Raw genomic sequence first — 19,383 nt, 5'->3', positions numbered from 1 at the left:
TACACAGAAGGCAAAAATCTCAAGACCAAAAAATAATTACAGTAGTGTAGCGAAATTTCTAGGAAATTGCCTAGGCAGCATTAGTAAGTATCTGTATCCAAAATACGAGGGAGAGTCAAATGAAAACCTTAAACATTTTTTAAAATTTTATTTATTGTGCAGAAGTGGTACAAAGCTGTATCACTTTTCAATATAATCTCCCCCGTGCTCAATGCAAGTCCTCCAGCGCTTACAAAGCGCATAAATTCGACAAAAACAAAAAAAATTCTTTTGGTAGTCCGCGCAACCACTCATGCACCGCGTGGTGTACCTCTTCATCAGAACGGAACTTCTTTCCTCCCATTGCGTCTTTGAGTGGTCCAAACATACGGAAATCACTTGAGGCAAGGTCTGATGAGTATGTTGGATGAGGAAGACACTCAAAATGCAGGCCTGTGATTATTGCAACTGTTGTACGGGCAGTGTGGGGCCTTCCATTGTCATGTTCAAAAATGGTTTAAATGGCTCTGAGCACTATGGGACTTAACTTCTGAGGTCATCAGTCCCCTAGAACTTAGAACTACTTAAACCTAACTAACCTAAGGACATCACACACACCCATGCCCGAGGCAGGATTAGAACCTGCGACCCCAGTGGTCGGCGGTTCCAGACTGTAGCGCCTAGAACCGCTCGGCCACCCCGGCCGGCTATTGTCATGTTGCAAAAGGACACCTGCTGACAGCAATCTACGTCGCTTTGATTTGATTGCAGGACGCAGATGATTTTTTAGGAGATCTGTGTGTGATGCACTGGTGACAGAGGTCCCTCTAGCCATGCTTTTTTTTTTTGGTCATCAGTCTACTGACTGGTTTGATGCGGCCCGCCACGAATTCCTTTCCTGTGCTAACCTCTTCATCTCAGAGTAGCACTTGCAACCTACGTCCTCAATTATTTGCTTGACGTATTCCAATCTCTGTCTTCCTCTACAGTTTTTGCCCTCTACAGCTCCCTCTACTACCATGAAAGTCCTTCCCTCATGTCTTAGTTGATGTCCTATCATCCTGTCCCTTCTCCTTATCAGTGTTTTCCACATATTCCTTTCCTCTCCGATTCTGCGTAGCACCTCCTCATTCCTTACCTTATCAGTCCACCTAATTTTCAACATTCGTCTATAGCACCACATCTCAAATGCTTCGATTCTCTTCTGTTCCGGTTTTCCCACAGTCCATGTTTCACTATCATACAATGCTGTACTCCAGACGTACATCCTCAGAAATTTCTTCCTCAAATTAAGGCCGGTATTTGATATTAGTAGACTTCTCTTGGCCAGAAATGCCTTTTTTGCCATAGGGAGTTTGCTTTTGATGTCCTCCTTGTTTACGTCCGTCATTGGTTATTTTACTGCCTAGGTTGCAGAATTCCTTAACTTCATTGACTTCGTGAGCATCAATCCTGATGTTAAGTTTCTCGCTGTTCTCATTTCTGCTACTTCTCATTACCTTCGTCTTTCTCCGATTTACTCTCAAACCATACTGTGTACTCATTAGACTGTTCATTCCGTTCAGCAGATCATTTAATTCTTCTTCACTTTCACTCAGGATAGCAATGTCATCAGCGAATCGTATCGTTGATATCCTTTCACCTTGTATTTTAGTTCCACTCCTGAACCTTTCTTTCATTTCCATCATTGCTTCCTCGATGTACAGATTGAAGAGTAGGGGCGAAAGGCTACAGCCTTGTCTTACACCCTTCTTAATACGAGCACTTCGTTCTTGATAGTCCACTCTTATTGTCCCCTCTTGGTTGTTGTACATATTGTATATGACCCGTCTCTCCCTATAGCTTACCCCTACTTTTTTCAGAATCTCGAACAGTTTGCACCATTTTATATTGTCGAACGCTTTTTCCAGGTCGACAAATCCTATGAAAGTGTCTTGATTTTTCTTTAGCCCTGCTTCCATTATTAACCGTAACGTGAGAATTGCCTCTCTCGTCCCTTTACTTTTCATAAAGCCAAACTGATCGTCACCTAGCGCATTCTCAATTTTCTTTTCCATTCTTCTGTATATTATTCTTGTAAGCAGCTTCGACGCATGAGCTGTTAAGCTGATTGTGCGATAATTCTCGCACTTGTCAGCTCTTGCCGTCTTCGGAATTGTGTGGATGGTGCTTTTCCGAAAGTCAGATGGTATATATTCTACACACCAACGTGAATAGTCGTTTTGTTGACACTTCCCCCAATGATTTAAGAAATTCTGATGGAATGTTATCTATCCCTTCTGCCTTATTTGCCTTAGTCCTCCAAAGCTCTTTTAAATTCCGAGTCTAATACTGGATCCCCTATCTCTTCTAAATCGACTCCTGTTTCTTCTTCTATCACATCAGACAAATCTTCACCCACATAGAGGCTTTCAATGCATTCTTTCCACCTATCTGCTCTCTCCTCTGCATTTAACAGTGGAATTCCCGTTGCACTCTTAATGTTACCACCGCTGCTTTTAATGTCACCAGAGGTTGTTTTGACTTTCCTGTATGCTGAGTCTGTCCTTCCGACAATCATATCTTTTTCGATGTCTTCACATTTTTCCTGCAGCCATTTCGTCTTAGCTTCCCTGCACTTCCTATTTATTTCATTCCTCAACGACTTGTATTTCTGTATTCCTGATTTTCCCGGAACATGTTTGTACTTCCTCCTTTCATCAATCAACTGAAGTATTTCTTCTGTTACCCATGGTTTCTTCGCAGCTACCTTCTTTGTACCTAAGTTTTCCTTCCCAACTTCTGTGATGGCCCTTTTTAGAGATGTCCATTCCTCTTCAACTGTACTGCCTACTGCGCTATTCCTTATTGCTGTATCTATAGCGTTAGAGAACTTCAAACGTATCTCGTCATTCCTTAATACTTCCGTATCCCACTTCTTTGCGTATTGATTCTTCCTGACTAATGTCTTGAACTTCAGCCTACTCTTCATCACTACTATATTGTGATCTGAGTCTATATCTGCTCCTGGGTACGCCTTACAATCCAGTATCAGATTTCGGAATCTATGTCTGACCATGATGTAATCTAATTGAAATCTTCCCATATCTCCCGGCCTTTTCCAAGTATACCTCCTCCTCTTGTGATTCTTGAACAGGGTATTCACTATTACTAGCTGAAACTTGTTACAGAACTCAATTAGTCTTTCTCCTCTTTCATTCCATGTCCCAAGCCCATATTCTCCTGTAACCTTTTTTTCTACTCCTTCCCCTACAACTGCATTCCAGTCGCCCATGACTATTAGATTTTCGTCCCCCTTTACATACTGCATTACCCTTTCAATATCCTCATACACCTTCTCTATGTGTTCATCTTCAGCTTGCGACGTCGGTATGTATACCTGAACTATCGTTGTCGGTGTTGGTCTGCTGTCGATTCTGATTAGAACAACCCGGTCACTGAACTGTTCACATTAACACGCCCTCTGCCTTACCTTCCAATTCATAACGAATCCTACACCTGTTATACCATTTTCTGCTGCTGTTGATATTACCCGATACTAATCTGACCAGAAGTCCTTGTCTTCCTTCCACTTCACTTCACTGACCCCTACCATATCTAGATTGAGCCTTTGCATTTCCCTTTTCAGATTTTCTAGTTTCCCTACCACGTTCAAGCTTCTGACATTCCACGCCCCGACTCGTAGAACGTTATCCTTTCGTTGATTATTCAATCTTTTTCTCATGGTAACCTCCCCCTTGGCAGTCCCCTCCCGGAGATCCGAATGGAGGGCTATTTCGGAATCTTTTGCCAATGGAGAGATCATCATGACACTTCTTCAATTACAGGCCACATGTCTTGTGGATACACGTTACGTGTCTTTAATGCAGTGATTTCCATTGCCTTCTGCATCCTCATGTCGTTGATCATTGCTGATTCTTCCGCCTTTAGGGGCAATCTCCCACCCCTAGGACAAGAGAGTGCCCTGAACCTCTATCCGCTCCTCCGCCCTCTTTGACAAGGCCGTTGACAGAATGAGGCTGACTTGTTATGCCGGAAGTCTTCGGCCGCCGCCAATGCTGATTATTTATCAAAATTTAGGCAGTGTCGGGGATCGAACCCGGGATCGAAGACGTTTTGATTATGAATCAAAGACGCTACCCCTAGACATGTAATGCTCAAAAATGACGACTTTTTCGTCTCAAAAGAGAGTCAGCATAACCTTTCCTGCTAATGGTTCTAATCGAAACATCTTTGGTTTTGGTGATTAGGAATGGCGCCATTCCTTGCTCGCTCTCTTCGTTTCCGGTTAGTGAAGTGAACCCAGGTTTCGCATCCAGTAACGATTCCTGCAATGAAGCCATCATCTAGTTCAAAGGGCCGAAGAAGTTCTTCACAGGCATCAACACGTCGTTCTCTCATTTCAGGAGTCAGATGCCCTGGCACCCATCTTGCAGACACATTGTGAAACTGGAGCACATCATGCACAATGTGGTGTGCTGACCCATGACTAATCTGTAAACATGCTGCAATGTAATTCAGTGTCACTCGGCCATTTTCCTTCACTATAGCTTCAACTGCTGCAATATTCTGTGAAGTCAAATGGCTCTGAGCACTATACGACTTAACTTCTGAGGTCATCAGTCGCCTAGAACTTAGAACTAATTAAACCTAACTAACCTAAGGACATCACACACATCCATGCCCGAGGCAGGATTCGAACCTACGACCGTAGCAGTCGCTCGGTTTCAGACTGCAGCGCCTAGAACCACACGGCCACTCCGGCCGGCATTCTGAGAAGTCACATCTCGTTGTGCCTGACCTAGACGAGTAGCATCTTCCACTGAAGTCACACAATTTTCGAGCTTCCTACTCCATTCTTAGATTTGCTGGTGTGAGAAACATGCATCACCGTGCAGAACCTTCATTCGTCGATAGATTTCAACAGGCTTCACACCTTCACTACGCAAAAACCGAATAACAGAACGCTCTTCTTCCCTGGCGCATGTCGGAAATGGGGCGGCCATATTTGTACTAATACTGCGACGATATGTGTGCACCTGCACTATGCTGCCACCTACAGGACGTTCTGCACGCTGTTTGTAGCACGCTTACTAACTTACAGGATAATGGAGCGAAATTTCAATTTGTTATTACAGATTTAAGGTTTTCATTTGACTCACCCTTGTATATTGACGTATGTAAGAGATTAACTTTGCAAAATTAGAAGTGAATGTAAGCCCGAAATAAGCGATTGCAAATGTGAAATGCTGGTACATCAATAACAATTGTAACGTCCAGAGTGTTGCATACAAGCATGCAATCTTGGACGCATTGGAAGTATTGGTGCTGGATATCAGTTCGTGGGATGGAATTCCATGCCTGTTGCACGTGGTCGGTTAATACAAGGACTGCTAATGTTGGCTGTGGATGTTGCTGAAGTTGTCATCCGGTGAGGTCCCACGCATGCTCGATTGGAGACAGGTCTGGCGATCGAGCATACCCAGGCAAGGTGTCGACACTCTGTACATCACCGGTATGTGGGCGAGAGTTATCCTGTTGGAAAACAGCCCCTGGATTGCTGTTCATGAATGGCAGCACAGTAGGTCGACTCACTAGACTGACGTATATATTTGGAGTCTGGGATAACCACGGAAGTGCTCCTATTGTCAAACGAAAGCAAACCACGCGCCAGTCTCTAGGTGTAGCTCCAGTGCATTCAGTATACAGGTTTGTTGAAAGTGCCAACCTCGAGCCCTTCTATCCAACACACGGCAATCAGTGGCACCTAGACAGAACCAACTTTCACCAGAAAGCACAACAGATCTCAGTTCTGCTCTCCAAGAAGCTCTCAGTTGACACCAATGAAGTCGCGAATGGTGATGGTTTGGGGTCAGTGGAATGCACGCGGCAGGGCGACTGGGTCGGAGCTGTCCTTGAGTAACAGATGTGTAACAGTTCCTTGTGTCATTGTGGTGTCAACCGCTACTCAAATTACTGCTGCAGAAGCAATACTGTGTCCCAGAGCTACATGCCGAACACTACGGCATTCCTTCTCGGTAGTGCCAACCCTACGTTCTCGTGATCACCACTGCCAGCTGTCATCTACAGTTGCTACGTTTCTGCCAAAACTTTCTGCAGTATCTTAGGAGGAACATCCAGCTTCCCGTGCCCTATTACAAGATCTCGTTAAAACTCAATGGGATGTTTACATTGGCGTCTTTCTCCCCTCAAAGGCATTCTTGCTAAACATCAATGACATCAACACACCACGTTAAATCTCACTATTATTAGAATTTAAAGCAAAACCTGATTTGCAACCTCACAATGCTGGTAACTGAGCCACCGTTATGCTACTGGCGCGAAATGTGAATAGACATAAAAATTTCAGATTGTGAAACACGCTTACCAACTTTCGTTCTAAGGACAACAAAACTCCCAGTCCCAGAGAGGAGAAAATTTACCACCCGGCCGGGAAACGAATCCAGACCCCTTCGCTTGGTAATCCGCAGCGCTGACAGCGCAGCTACCAAGGCGGATCAGTGTCTGCTTAGAGAATATTTTTAGTGTGATCGAGTTTAAACGACGTGGATGTAATTGATTTCTGTTCCCATCGGGATGCTTGATGCCCGAAACCCATTCTCTGTCACCACTGAGGTGCTTGATTTGTTTGCGTATCGATGGTTTGTGCGCCTGTCACTGTCACTTCATCAACATTATACCTTATCAGAAAGGTGGTGGTTTGTGTCCTGCCGATAGCCTCGTAGAGGCCAGCGCGAGGGTTACGGCGATTGGATGGAAGCATAAAACGAAATCAGTCACCCTTATAGCGGGGTTCAAGGGTGGCCACGGAAATCAAGCATTCCCATGGTCTGAGTACACACTACACTCAAGCCGCAGGGAATAGAATACTACGTTACTATGCAAAATGCTTATTTGCCAGAGATATCAATGTCTAGCCACATTATTTGTGGTGTAGAATCGCATTTGCGGCACGTAAGTAACGTTTGAATATCATAATTGATTTCTGTTCCCATCGGGATGCTTGATGCCCGAAATCCATTCTCAGTCACCACTGAGGTGCTTGATTTGTTTGCGTATCGATGGTTTGTGCGCCTGTCACTGTCACTTCATCAACATTATACCTTATCAGAAAGGTGGTGGTTTGTGTCCTGCCGATAGCCTCGTAGAGGCCAACGCGAGGGTTACGGCGATTGGATGGAAGCATAAAACGAAATCAGTCACCCTTAGAGCGGGGTTCAAGGGTGGCCACGGAAATCAAGGATTCCCATGGTCTGAGTACACACTACACTCAAGCCGCAGGGAATAGAATACTACGTTACTATGCAAAATGCTTATTTGCCAGAGATATCAATGTCTAGCCACATTATTTGTGGTGTAGAATCGCATTTGCGGCACGTAAGTAACGTTTGAATATCAGTATCAATCGTTAGAACAGAGAGCTTTACATTCACAACGTAACTAAAATATAGAATCAAATGTATTCGTCCTTAATTAGAAAAAGGGGCACACGTGATATTTGCCGATTACTGCACCACCTACCACGAATGAGAAAGAATAGTTTGAGTAAAGCGTAAGTACTTTCTTTGGTGTAGAATCCGAATAGCAAGAAAAGGGAAGTTCCCGTTTGAAAATACGAAGTTGACGTCGCCCACGCAGGAGGGTTGATTAGGATGTGGTCAGTTGTAGCGCAGACGGATGTCCCCCATACTACACTACTGGCCATTAAAATTGCCACACCACGAAGATGACGTGGTACAGACGCAAAATTTAACCGACAGGAAGAAGATGCTGTGATATGCAAATGATAAGCTATTCAGAGCATTCACACAAGGTTGGCGCCGGTGGCGACACCTACAACGTGCTGATATGAGGAAAGTTTCCAACTGATTTCTCATACACAAACAGCAGTTGACCGGTGTTCCCTGGTGAACCGTTGTTGTGATGCCTCGTGTAAGGAGGAGAAATGCGTTTCCGACTTTGATAAAGATCGGATTGTAGCCTATCGCGATTGCGGTTTATCGTATCGCAACATTGCTGCTCACGTTGGTGGAGATCCAATGACTGTTACCAGAATATGGAATCGGTGGGTCCAGGAGAGTACTACGGAACGCCGTGCTGGATGCCAACGGCCTCGTATCACTATCAGTCCAGATGACATGCATCTTATCCGCATGGTTCTAACGGATCGTGCAGCCACGTCTCGATCCCTGAGTCAGTAGATGGGAACGTTTGCAAGACAACAACCATCTGCACGAACAGTTCCACTACGTTTGCAGAAGCATGGACTACCACCTTGACGCTGCATCACAGACAGGAGCGCCTGCGATGGTGTACTCAACGACGAACCTGGGTGCACGAATGGCAAAACGTCATTTTTTCGTATGAATCCCGGTTCTCTTTACACCATCATGATGGTCGCATCCGTGTTTGGCGACATCGCGGTGAACGCACGTTGGAAGCGTGTATTCGTCATCGGGATACTGGCGTATCACCCGGCGTGATGGTTTGGGATGCCATTGGTTACACGTCTCGGTCACCTCTTGTTCGCATTGACGGCTCTTTGAACAGTGGACGTTACATTTCAGATGTGTTACGACCTGTGGCTCCACCCTTCATTCGTACATTTCAACAGGATAATGCACGACCGCATGTTGCAGGTCCTGTACGGGTCTTTCTGGATACAGAAAATGTTCGACTGCCGCCCTGGCCAGCACATTCTCCAAACCTCTCCCCAACTGAAAACGTCTGTTCAATGGTGGCCGAGCAACTGGCTCGTCACAATACGCCAGCCACTATTCCTGATGAACTGTGGTATCGTGTTGAAGCTGCATGGGCAGCTGTACCTGTACACGCCATCCAAGCTCTGTTTGACTCAATGCCCAGGCGTATCAAGGCCGTTATTACGGCCAGAGGTGGTTGTTCTGGGTACCGATTTCTCAGGATCTATGCAACCAAATTGCGTGAAAATGTAATCACATGTCAAATGGTTCAAATGGCTCTGAGCACTATGGGACTCAACTTCTGAGGTCATTAGTCCCCTAGAACTTAGAACTAGTTAAACCTAACTAACCTAAGGACATCACAAACATCCATGCCCGAGGCAGGATTCGAACCTGCGACCGTAGCGGTCTTGGGGTTCCAGACTGCAGCGCCTTTAACCGCACGGCCACTTCGGCCGGCAATCACATGTCAGTTCTAGTATATTTGTCCAATGAATCATCTGCATTTCTTCTTGGTGTAGCAATTTTAATGGCCAATAGTGTAATATCAAGGTTTTCTCCTAGAACAAATTTTTCATACGATGAGTCGTTTTCAAGATGTTTGGAAGTTTATAAAATCAAACACTCTGTATATGCATCAGAACTGAAAAAGGTTAATCAGTTACATGACAAACGAGATAAACGAAATAATGAAATGATGCGCAGTATAGAGACACGGAAAAAAATGGTCCAATGGCTCTGAGCACTATGGGACTTAACTTCTGAGTTCATCAGTCCCCTAGAACTTTCTTTTTTGGTCTTTCCTGTGCTAACCTCTTCATCTCAGAGTAACACTTGCAATCTACGTCCTCAATTATTTTCTTGACGTATTCCAATCTCTGTCTTCCTCTACAGTTTTTGCCCTCTATACCATGGAAGTCATTCCCTCATGTATTAGTAGATGTCCTATCACCCTGTCCCTTCTCCTTATCAGTGTTTTCCACATATTCCTTTCCTCTCCGATTCTGCGTAGAACCTCCTCATTCCTTACCGTATCAGTCCACCTAATTTTCAACATTCGTCTACAGCACCACATCTCAAATGCTTCGATTCTCTTCTGTTCCGGTTTTCCCACAGTCCATGTTTCACAACCATACAATGCCGTACTCCAGACGTACATCCTCAGAAATTTCTTCCTCAAATTAAGGCCGGTATATGATATTAGTAGACTTCTCTTGGCCAGAAAAGCCTTTTTTGCCAGAGCGAGTCTGCTTTTGATGTCCTCCTTGCTCCGTCCGTCATTGGTTATTTTACTGCCTAGGTAGCAGAATTCTTTAACTTCATTGACTTTGTGACCATCAATCCTGATGTTAAGTTTCTCGCTGTTCTCATTTCTACTACATTTCATTACCTTCGTCTTTCTCCGATTTACTCTCAAACCATACTGTGTAATCATTAGACTGTTCATTCCGTTCAGCAGATCGTTTAATTCTTCTTCACTTTCACTCAGGATAGCAATGTCATCAGCGAATCGTATCGTTGATATCCTTTCACCTTGTATTTTAGTTCCACTCCTGAACCTTTCTTTCATTTCCATCATTGCTTCCTCGATGTACAGATTGAAGAGTAGGGGCGAAAGGCTACAGCCTTGTCTTACACCCTTCTTAATACGAGCACTTCGTTCTTGATAGTCCACTCTTATTGTCCCCTCTTGGTTGTTGTACATATTGTATATGACCCGTCTCTCCCTATAGCTTACCCCTACTTTTTTCAGAATCTCGAACAGCTTGCACCATTATATATTGTCGAACGCTTTTTCCAGGTCGACAAATCCTATGAAAGTGCCTTGATTTTCCTTTAGCCTTGCTTCCATTATTAACCGTAACGTGAGAATTGCCTCTCTCGTCCCTTTACTTTTCCTAAAGCCAAACTGATCGTCACCTAGCGCACTCTCAATTTTCTTTTCCATTCTTCTGTATATTATTCTTGTAAGCAGCTTCCATGCATGAGCTGTTAAGCTGATTGTGCGATAATTCTCGCACTTGTCAGCTCTTGCCGTCTTCGGAATTGTGTGGATGATGCTTTTCCGATAGTCGCCAACGTGAATAGTCGTTTTGTTGCCACTTACCCCAATGATTTTAGAAATTCTAATGGAACTACTTCAAACTAACTAACCTAAGGACATCACACACATCCATGCCCGAGGCAGGATTCGAACCTGCGACCGTAGCAGTCGCGTGGTTCCGGACTGAAGCACCTGGAACGGCTCGACCACCGCGGCCGGCAGGAACACTGAAAATGAAAAGTTTCCTCTGCCACACACTATATTGTAATTCTGACAGAGTAGGCCCCTACGCGAAAGAGTAATGAAGAGAGTGTTGTGGCGTACACACGGCAGGCAGCGTCGCGCGCAGTCCGCTGCTGTGTTTACGGCGGCGGGGCGGGACGGCGGGTGGCAGGTAGCGGCTGCCAACGGCGGCTGTCTGGCCCAGGCGTCGCCATGGCCCTGCCCCGGGCTCAACTTTGTTTTGCTCGTGCCGCAGCGAGGGCAAGTTTCCGGGGGAGGGAAAAGGAACTCCACTTTTAATCATCCTGTCATATTAGATTGTGTGTGGGGTCGCGGGCTGGCTTCCAGAAATGCGGACCGACGCGGGCAGTGGCGCGTGGACCGGCGTCTGCACGGCGGCGTCCAGGCGGCGGCGGCGGCGGCGGACCGCCTCCGGGCTGCACTGCGCTGGACGACGCCACTGACCGAACAGGTACGTCTGGCAGCCGAGTAGCTGGAAGAAAGACACAAATACAGTACACATAAAAAGGAAGGAAGCAAGATTAGAATTTAACGTCTAACCGACGAGAAGTCATTCCATCTACGAGGTCTGTTAAAAAAAATCCGGAACGTTCGTAATTTCGCGCCAATTGTGGGTTGGAGCGAAATGCGGTTGGCGAAATGCGGTTACTAGCTATCATTGTGGACTTGCTCTCGATGAAAATTATCGAACATAGTTATTATTTACAGAATGAGATTTTCACTCTGCAGCGGAGTGTGCGCTGATATGAAACTTACTGGCAGATTAAAACTCTATGCCGGACCGAGACCCGAACTCGGGATCTTTGGCAGAGCATTTGCCCACGAAAGGCAAAAGTTCCCGAGTTCGAGTCTCGGTCCGGTACACAGCTATAATCTGTCAGGAAGTTTCATATCAGCACACACTCCGCTGCAGAGTGAAAATCTCATTATGGAAACATCCCCCAGGCTGTGGCTAAGCCACTTCTCCCCAATATCCTTTCTGTCAGAAGTGCTAGTTGTGCAAGTTTCGCAGGAGACCTTCTGTAAAGTTTGGAAAGTAGGAGACGAGATACTGGCAGAAGTGAAACTGTGAGGGCGGGGCGTGAGTCGTGCTTGGGTAGCTCAGATGGTAGAGCATTTGCCCGCGAAAGGCAAAGGTCCCGAGTTCGAGTCTCTGTCCGGCACACACTTTTAATCTGCCAGGAAGTTTCATAGTTATTATTGTGCGAAATATTTTATGAACTTTATTTTTTAGTCATCAGTCTCCTGACTGGTTTGATGAGGTGGGAAACGAGTTCCTCACCTCTGCTAACCTCTTCACCTCTTCATCTCAGAGTAGCACTTGCAACCTACGTGATCAGTTATTTGCTGGATGTATTCCAATCTGTGTCTTCCTCTACAGTTTTTGCCCTCTACAGCTCCCTCTAGTACCATGAAAGTCATTCCCTCACGTCTTAACAGATGTCCTATCATCCTGTCCCTTCTCCTTGTCAGAGTATTCCACATATCCTTTCCTCTCCAATTATGCGCAGAACCTTCTCATTCCTTACCTTATCACTCCACCTAATTTTCAACATTCGACTGTAGCACCACATCTCAAATGCTTCGATTTTCTTCTGTTCGGGTTTTTCCACAGTCCATGTTCCACTACCACACAATGCTGTACTCCAGACGTACATTCTCAGAAATTTCTTTCTCAAATGAAGGCCGATATTTGGTATCACTAGACTTCTCTCGGCCAGGAATGCCCTTTTTGCCAGTGCTAGTCTGCTATTGGTGTCCTCCTTGCTCCGCCCGTCGGTGGTTATTTTGCTGCTTACGTAGTAGAATTCCTTTCTCTACTTCGTGACCATCAATCCTGAAGTTAAGTTTCCCGCTGTTCTCATCTCTACTACTTCTCATTACCTTGGTCTTTCTTCCTGAACCTCAAGAGGTTTAACCAACTACGGTGGGCTTAAAAGAGCAAATTACTTTTGTTCAAATTATGGTATAGCTTTCCTGCCGTTTATGCCAGCTCAGCTTCATAATGAGCATTGACCGAAAAGTAGTAGCGTGTTGTGCAAAGGTGAAGGTTTCATCATGCATTTTAGCAATTACACTACTGGACATTAAAATTGCTTCACCACGAAGATGACGTGCCACAGACGCGAAATTTAACCGACAGGAAAAAATCTGTGATATATAAATGATAAGCTTTTCACAGCATTCACACAAGGTTGGTGCCGATGGCGACACCTACAACATTCTGACATGAGGAAAGTTTCCATCCGATTTCTCATACACAAACAGCAGTTGACCGGCGATGCCTGGTGAAACGTTATTGTGATGCCTGGTGTAAGAAATGCGTACCATCAGTGTCCGACTTTGATAAAGGTCGGATTGTAGCCTATCGCGACTGCGGTTATCCTATCGCGACATTGCTGCTCACGTTGTTCGAGATCCAATGACAGTTAGCAGAATATGAAATCGGTGGGTTCAGGAGAGTAATACGGAACGCCGTGCTGGATCCCAACGGCCTCGTATCGCTAGCAGTCGAGATGACATGCATCTTATCCGCGTGGCTGTAACGGATCGTGCAGCCACTTCTCGATCCCTGAGTCAACAGATGGGGACGTTTTCAAGACAACAACCATCTGCACGAACAGTTCGACGACGTTTGCAGCAGCATGTACTATCAGCTCGGAGACCATGACTGCGGTTACCCCTGACCCTGCATCATAGACAGGAGCGCCTACGATGGTGTACTCAACAGCGAACCTGGGTGCACGAATGGCAAAGCGTCATTTTTTCGGATGAATCCAGGTTCCGCTTACAGCATCAGGATGGTCGCATCCGTGTTTGGCGACATCGCGGTGAACGCATATTGGAAACGTATGTTCGTCGTCGCCATACTGGCGTATCAACCGGCGTGATGGTGTGGGGTGCGTTTGGTTACACGTCTCTGGTACTTCTTGTTCGCATTGACGGCACTTTGAACAGTGGACGTTACATTTCAGATGTGTTACGACCCGTGGCTCTACCCTTCATCCGATTCCTGCGAAACCCTACATTTCAGCAGGATAATGCACGACCGCATGTTGCAGGTCCTGTACGGGCCTTTCTGGATACAGAAAATGTTCGACTGCTGCCCTGGCCAGCACATTCTGCAGATATCTCAACAATTGGAAACGTCTGGTCAATGGTGGGCTAGCAAATGGCTCGTCACAATACGCCAGCCACTACTTTTGTATCGAGGCCGTTATTACAGCCAGAGGTGGTTGTTCTGGGTACTGATTTCTCAGGATCTATGCACCCAAATGGCGTGAAAATGTAATCACATGTCAGTTATAGTATAATATATTTGTCCAATGAATACCTGTTTATCATCTGTATTTCTTCTTGGTATAGAAATTGTAATGGCCAGTAGTACACTTGGCGGCTGAATATCCCCAGCTGCAAGCATACATAAATTCCTGCACACACCTGTGTTTAATGCGCAACTGTTGGAAGTTTTTTTTTATATGTCTGTTAACTATAGCTATTGCCGGATGGAATAGAATTCAAGAAATTCCATACAGGTACACAGCAACTGATGCAATAACGATACGTATGATATATAGGAGGATTAAAATTACGTATTGATGGTCGTCGTGGGCGAAACTTCGTAAGTGTCTTAAAACCATTGTCAGTGGAAGTGCGCCCCAAATCCTTAGCCTCAAAACTGTGGGACTGTAATGGACCAATGGTCAGAAATATCTAAAGTGGCTCAAAGTTTTGAGGTAGCAATGTGTGTACGTTACAGGCTTATACATTGTTTGTGTTTCGTAAAAAACTATTATCTGCTGCATCTACATTAGTGTCAGTAAATAGAAAAGAAATTAAATGTCAATTAGTTACCTGTAAAATGAGCTCTGTGGAGCTTACCACATTTTGCGTCGTTGTCGCAACCCAAATTCTCTTATTTTGCCATGTGACATCTGGCACAGCCATCTTCCTCGAACGTTTGCCGACGACATAAGAGACAAGGACAAATGATATTCATCGCTTATAGGCATTTATGCACACAATCTACATCTACATCCATACTCTGCAAACCACTGCGAAATACCTGGCAGAAGGTACTTCCCACTATACCAGTTATTAGAGCTTCTCATTTCATTCACGTACGGAATGACGGGAGGAGGAGTGTTCCAAAGACTCTGTGCTCACCGTTCTTAATCTGCTCCTGTCTTCGTGATCCATACGGGAGCTATACATAGGGGATTGCAGTATGTTCCTAAAGTCATCATTTAAAGAGAATTCTTGGGAGTTTGTAAGTAGGATTTCTTGGGACAGTATGCATCTGTCTTTCAAGTGCCTGTCACCATCATGAACACCATGAACAGATGAACAAAGCCGCTTAAATCATCCTGCTTAGTTCACAGAATCGTTGCTTTTCTAGTTTTTCCATTTCTGCGTCTCATCAATGAGCCTTGTTTCACAATATGTTTGTGAATAGTCCGCTCTTGGCACGAAGAGACTTTCTTTTATCTACTACGGAACTGCTTTTACCATCGTTAATTGCTACAGTATTTTAAGCTAGCTTTTATTTAAGTTACGTATGTGAAATAAAAGATGTAAATTGTATAAGCTATTGGCAAAGATAGTATTGTAATTTATCTAAGAGTAACAATACCCCAAAGAAATGCAATGTCCGTAGTCGTGCCTAGGCTGCTTTTTAATATAATGGATATAAGACGAGGATTCATCGTTATGTATCCTATTCCGATTTTTCCTCTACCCGATGCTGCACCTCGGTGTAAGTGTGAGTTGTTTTATCTTAATAATACAGAGTAAAACAGGTCTTGGCTTTCATTCAATAAGGCTGAGTACCATGAGCCGCCCTGTTTTTAAACTGAAGTTACGTTTATAAATAGTGGTGGTCTCAGTAACTGTACTAGCTGTCGACTGTGTTAAGTGCGCACGATAGGTCAGCTTTCCCGACAGACTACAGTTTCAGTATCCGCAAAAAAAACCTTGCTTGATTCATTAGTAATGTACGAATTCTGATGACTTAGAAAGGCGGCACGGTGCAAAATTTATTTACGTATTTCAACGTGGTCTTAATGCAACCACACAGAGCCGATGCTATTTCAGTAACATTGACTTGATCGTCATTCAAAGGAATAAGACAGGTTAACGCGCATAAAATTGTAGTTATGATAATTTAAACAAAAGAGTTATTCTCACTTCCACCATTCAGCAAGGAAAAGATCATATAGAATAACAATACTGTGGCCCGGCGGTTCTAGGCGCTTCACTCCGGAACCGCGCTGCTGCTATGGTCGCAGGTTCGAATTCTGCCTCGGGCATGGATGTGTGTGCTGTCCTTAGGTTAGTTTGGTTTAGGTAGTTTTAAGTCTAGTGGACTGATGACCTCAGATGTTAAGTCCCATAGTGCTTAGAGCCATTTGAACCATTTTTAGAATAACAATATCGACATTTTTCCAAGTTAGAGAACATAAATTACCCTCTCGTAGTATTGCTGGAGCCATTTCTAAATATTTTTGCATTGCGCGGGGATAAGTTATGCTACTCAGACCTTCACGACCGACGATGAGCTCAAGGACACTATCAACAAGTGGTTGCAGCACCATTTTCTGACGAAGGAATAAACTGGCTTGTATGACGTCACGACAGAATTTGTGTGGCGAATGTGTGAGGTAATGCCAAAGTGTAAGTATGGATTGTATATAAAATAATTTTTACTTTTTCTTTTTTAGTAGGTTGGAGGAGAATTTACGAACAGTCCATGTAGTTTGTTGTAGTGCAGGTAACATATGTGTGTGTTGGATAGAATACCTTCAGTTAATTTGTATTCTGAAACTGGTAGCTTATTAGAAGTCGATGGGAAGTGTGGGCATTCGTCTTACAGAATCGCTTTCAGAGGAACTAGGACAGGCGAGTAGCAATGCACTTACATACAGCGTCCCAAACAAGCCGTACTGGATCTAGGTTAAGAGTGTCACAGGCACTTAGTGCGCTCAACTGCAAACCATCAGACGTAACCGTGCTCTGGACGAGCACTGAGCAGTTCGGTGTTATCGCCTTTTACTTTGAAAACATCGCCTTTTGTACGTTTCGCACCCTGACCGTCTCTGTCTGAGCTGCTTCCAGTCTACAAACGGCCTTTCGTCGCGGCTCCTCTTTTAAAGCAGCACTCGACGCCAATGAATCTAGCTGTCTTTCTGAGACGGCTTCTTATACCCGCAAAACACTAACTGTTGCCTTACTATCAAACGTGCAGTTGTCTGCTTTTGGAAATGAGGAACGATACTGTGGAGCTACCATTCGCCCTTGCTAATTATTGTACCACTGCTTCGAATCAATTAAGGAAAGGTGGCATGTATAGAATCTAAACAAAAAGTAAAAGGAAGGACATTGGTAATCAAACTGCTCTCTACCAGACTTAAACACATTGTTCGAAATTCTGAAATTGGGAATAAAATGCAAAGAGCCGTACGTCATCTACCTGAATAAAAAGTAGACTACAGTTGTAAGAGTAATAGAACTTGAAAGGAAAAATAATAAGTGAGATTGGAGTCAGACGGGATCCCGTATGCTATTTAATCTTCATTCTACCAAGAACTAAAAACGTCAAGTTTCCTCGGTGACTATGTAAGTCTGTCAGATACGAGAACACACTTGGGATACCAGTTTAACGCAGTTGATCATTTTTTGAATAAAAGTTGTAAGATGCACATGATACAGGTAAATGGAGACAGAGATAATGCAGCATGATCGAATTAAGTAGGGTGGTGCCGGAGGAGTTAAGTCAGGAAATGAGAGGCTAAAAGTAGTAGACGGATATTGCTATTTGTTCAACAAACGAATTGACGACGACAGAAGTAAAGTGGATGTAAAATGCAGATTAGCAGCTACAAGGAAAATTTCTCTGTGAAACAGATATTCCAATATAGAATATCAATTTAATGGTGACGAAATCTTTTCTCAAAGATTTTGTGTCGAGTAAAGCCTTATACGAAAATAACTTGTAGTCCATAACCAGTAAGTACACGAATAGAATGTACGCCTGTGAGATGTAGTGCGACTGAATAATCCTGAAAATTGAGAGGGTAGATACAACAATTTTCTTAAAGGAGGGATAGGGGCCGCGGTGGCCGTGCGGTTCTGGCGCTGCAGTCCGGAACCGCGGGACTGCTACGGTTGCAGGTTCGAATCCTGCCTCGGGCATGGGTGTGTGTGATGTCCTTAGGTTAGTTAGGTACAAGTAGTTCTAAGTTCTAGTGGACTTATGACCTAAGATGTTGAGTCCCATAGTGCTCAGAGCCATTTGAACCATTTTGGAGGGATAGGTTGGTAGGAAACATACTTAGGCATTAAGAAATAATGAATTTACTATCGGAGGGAAGTGAGGGGGTATAAACTGTGCATGGACGCAAAACCTTGAATACAGTAAGTAGGGGCAAAGAAAGTAGGTCGCAGCAGCTAAGAGACTTTCAAGAGAGTTCATTCTTTCATTTGGGTATTCTATAATTTATAGTAATTTGATTATTTACAATGAGAGACCCATATAACGCCGCAAATAATGTGCTCGACTTTATATAACTTTTATTATTACCGTCCGTGGTTTAATTTTTATCTGCAAAGCAGTAGCAAGGAGATTAGAGTTTAATTGCTTTATAAATGGAAGACGGATATCAAAACATAATGTATCGAACTGAACCACTTAAAACACACTTATCAGCTGCAGTACCACTTCGTCTTTCAAATTTTTAATGAACTGTACAATGTTGCACGTTAACTGAGATGAGTTTCCACAAAAAAGACAGAAAAGCAAGAAAGACATTAGCTGCCAGGGGGCATTGTTTTATATCAGTGGGGCAAGTTGACAGTTTCTGCCAGACCGCTATTAGAGACCAGGACTCCTGCTTACTAGCCATATGTGTTGACCGCTAGCCATCCAGACACGGTGGCCACCATAATAGCACATTCCTAGCACCCCTCCCGTCAGACCCAAATTCTCATCTTATACCACGCTCTGCTGATGCACTGCCCCTTTTCGTTAGCCCCATTAGTCGCAGCACCTCTCTGACACTCGTAGGAATCCGAGCTTGGTGCTCATGTGCACTGAAGGGATCGTTTCCTTCATCGCAATAGTTATATACACTGAAGCGACAAAGAAACTGGTATAGACATGCGTATTCCAATACAGTGACATGTAAACAGGCAGAATACTGTGCTGCGGTCGGCAGCGACTATATAACACAAGTGTCTGATACAGTTGTTAGATCGATCACTGCTGATACAATGGCAGGTTATCAAGATTTAAGTGAGCTTGGACGTGGTGTTATTGTCGGCGCACGAGCGATGGGACACAACATCTTCGAGATAGCGACGAAGTGGGGATTTTCCCGAACCACGATTTCACAACTG

This window comes from Schistocerca piceifrons, chromosome 5, assembly GCF_021461385.2.
Source record: "Schistocerca piceifrons isolate TAMUIC-IGC-003096 chromosome 5, iqSchPice1.1, whole genome shotgun sequence".
Classification (NCBI taxonomy): domain Eukaryota; kingdom Metazoa; phylum Arthropoda; class Insecta; order Orthoptera; family Acrididae; genus Schistocerca; species Schistocerca piceifrons.
The sequence above is the reverse complement of the archived record's forward strand: the minus strand, read 5'-3'. Positions refer to the sequence as shown.